The following is a 3091-nucleotide window of genomic DNA, read 5'->3' as shown; positions in this document are numbered from 1 at the left end:
CCTGAGATGACTTCTTTTGTGACTTGGTGCTTTATAAATAAACTGAACTGAAAATAGTATTAGTTAGCTTTTTAGCTTTAGCAAGCCTTTTACCTACATTTAGCTCCTAGCTGGTCTTTTGATACTTTTAACTAACGGTTAAGTGTTTTTGTTGCTTTTAGTTTCAAGCTAGCCCTTTGCTACTTTTAGCTAGCATTTTGCTACTTTAGGCTTTTAGCCAACCTTTAAATAGTTTTAGCTTTTAGCCAATTTTTTCTACTTTTAGCCTGTTTTTAGTTTTTTTATTTTATTTACTTTTTTCCATTTTTTTGTTACATTTGCATAACCTTTTGTTACTTTTAGATAGCCTTTGGATACTTTCAACAAGCATTTTGTTTTGTTTGTGTATTTTTTTACTTTTAGCCAGCCTTTTGCTACTGTTAGACAACTTTTTTCTACTTTCAGTATTACTTTTAAACTCGGAAAGCTAGCCTTTTGCTTTGAACCAACATTTTGTTGTTCTTTGTTTGTTTGTTTGTTTGTTTTTTTAATTTTAGCCACCTTTTTTGCTACTTGTAGTTTCTAGCTAGCTTTCTGATATTTTATCAACTTTTAAGAAAACAAATTGCTACTTCAATACTCCCTGTAGTTTTTAGTTATCATTGTGTTATTGTCAGCTTTTAGTTTGTGATCTGTTCCTTTTATATTTCTCTGTTCCGGCTTCTTCAGCAGATTTCAGGATTCATTCACACAAACCTTCTGCAGAAAATGCAACTTCTCTGGTTAAAAGTGGCTTTTATATAAAAAAGTGTATGTATGACAGATGAAGTGAAAGACGTTTGAATGTTAGTCCGTGTTTGCTTTTGTTTATTCTTGCACATTTCCATTGTTGCACACTTGAAGGGCTGCAGAACAAAGCAATGTTCAACCTTGTTGAGTCTGAGGGACTGTGCAGCTTCATGGAGGAGGGGGCGGGGCCTAAAGGCGCTGCTAGGTTTTAAAATCCACACGTGGTCTCCGTCTCGGGCTTGTTTAGCTGAAACTTCTGACCAAACTCATGCCAGCGCGTCGCTGCAGGGCCAGACGGGATCGAACAGAGGTTCTGGGTCACTCAGCGAAGAAGGAAGAAGAAAAATAAACAAGAAGATGCCATCTCACCCCTTCAACCAGTGTTCCGACCTAGAAGAAATGATGTGCAAGGTAAAAACAACTCCCCCCTCGAACAGCGCAAAAGAAAGTTTGAGCGGAGCTCAACAAGTCAGCAGGGTGGGGGCAGGAGCGTTAGCTTCTTAGCTGAGAACTCCGAAAACGAGCTTGTTCTCTCATTAATACTTTTGTCTTTCGTGTGTAATGCAGTCTTTCGGTATGTTCTGCCTGTCTCGCCCGTTCTTCGCCAGTTAACCTGAAGCTAAAGCTAATTAGCCTCAGATGGAGAAGGTTGTCGCGGCTCAGTTTGTCTCGGCACGGGCCTAACACTCCACCGAACAAACAAGCTCGTTTGGTGACGCTGTCGTAGCGCCAGCTCGCTGCTACGGTCAAAACATTTGTTCCGTGCCACTTTGAGACGGTTTAGTTGTGTTTGAAGTTGTTAAATAAACGCAAACAAGGCCAAGAAGTTGAATCAAAACAGCTAACTGCGCGAGGAGTTGTGAAGCAGTTGCGGTGCTGCGCCGCTTTTTTTTTTTTTTTTTTTTTTTTAGCTGCACGAGCAACAGGCTGACATGGAGTTAGTTCCAACTCCAGCTTTCTGCTCATTATCCTCAACTCCAGGCTCAGAATGGCTTCTTTTAATCACATGCATTCATTGCCTCTTCATAAAGTCTGACTTACTAAAGCTCAATGCATGTCGTAAAATATCTGGTTCTGCTTACTTTTAGAAGTTTACCACCAGAAATCTTAAGTGACTAACTCTGTCTGCAGTGCCACTGTTGCTGATTTAGAAGAGGAAATGATGTTTTCACGTTCTTTGTGTAAGTTTAGTAAACAAAGATGAAATAAAAACATCACCATTTAAGTCCTCATGCCAAAGTTGAACCTGAATATGTTGACTTGAGGAATGACAGCTGTTTCTGGAAGACCTTGAAATGACCGTTACACGATTTATCAGCGTAACGTGCTCAAAGAGTTTATTGTGAATGACTCTCAGGTACTACCTCAGCAAATTTTAGCTCCGTATCTGTAATGTTGACCGAGTTAGAGCCATTTTTGAGTTGGCAAACTGGATTATCTGTAGCCACCATCTTGAATCGGATCGCCTCCAAGTGTTATTCACTTCTAGATTTATATCCGGTAATTACTTTCTGAAAGTTTCATTCATATCCTTGCAGTGGTCAAAGTGATATTTTGCTAACAGACTCAAGTTGACTGCCAATAGTTAAAAAGCAAAGCATTAAATAATTTTTTTTTTTAAGTATCATCTGCTGGCACTAAGTTCAAGTTTTTGGCATCAGTCTCAACTACTACCACACCGAAGTTTAGGTCCGCATCAGTAATATTTACTGGGTTATTACCATTTTTGTTTTTTTATCAGATCGTTGTGGCAGCAGGATGAACTCCAAAAGATAATCAGTTTGTAGATGGAGATCAGAATATTATACAAATTTCACTTGCTCATATATATTTGCACCTTCTTACTTGTTTGAAGACGGTTTGTTGGTGACATGATGCCCATCATGTCTTTCACTGTGGAGCTATAATTAAATGGGTTTAGTGGGATTGTTACTCATCGTTTCACCCTTTTTAAATGGGGATGTTGTCCCAGGTCAGTTGACGTTTATTTATGTAGCACGTTTAAAACCAACAGCTTTGTGCCAAAGTGCTGCACATATAATAAGGAAATAACAACAAGGCAAACAAAACAAAACTGAAGTCAGATTTGGCAAAGCTTCTATACAAGTCCATAAAACGAAACGTTAAAGTAGTGGGACGATTTCAGCTCTTTCTGCATTAAAACTAAGCCGGTGAGCACAAATGTGTTTAAGTTGAAGCTTCAGAACGTTGAGAGTTGGAGCCCGTTTGCTCCGTCTGCTCGGTGTGTTCTGAGAAGGCCCGCTCACCTCTGTGGACCTGCCTGAACCTTGTAACGACTTGAAACAATGATCATAAGGGATCT

The sequence above is a fragment of the Nematolebias whitei genome, chromosome 6, assembly GCF_014905685.2.
Source record: "Nematolebias whitei isolate Nwh7 chromosome 6, NemWhi1, whole genome shotgun sequence".
In the NCBI taxonomy this organism is placed as follows: Eukaryota; Metazoa; Chordata; class Actinopteri; order Cyprinodontiformes; family Rivulidae; genus Nematolebias; species Nematolebias whitei.
Note: the sequence above shows the minus strand (reverse complement) of the source record.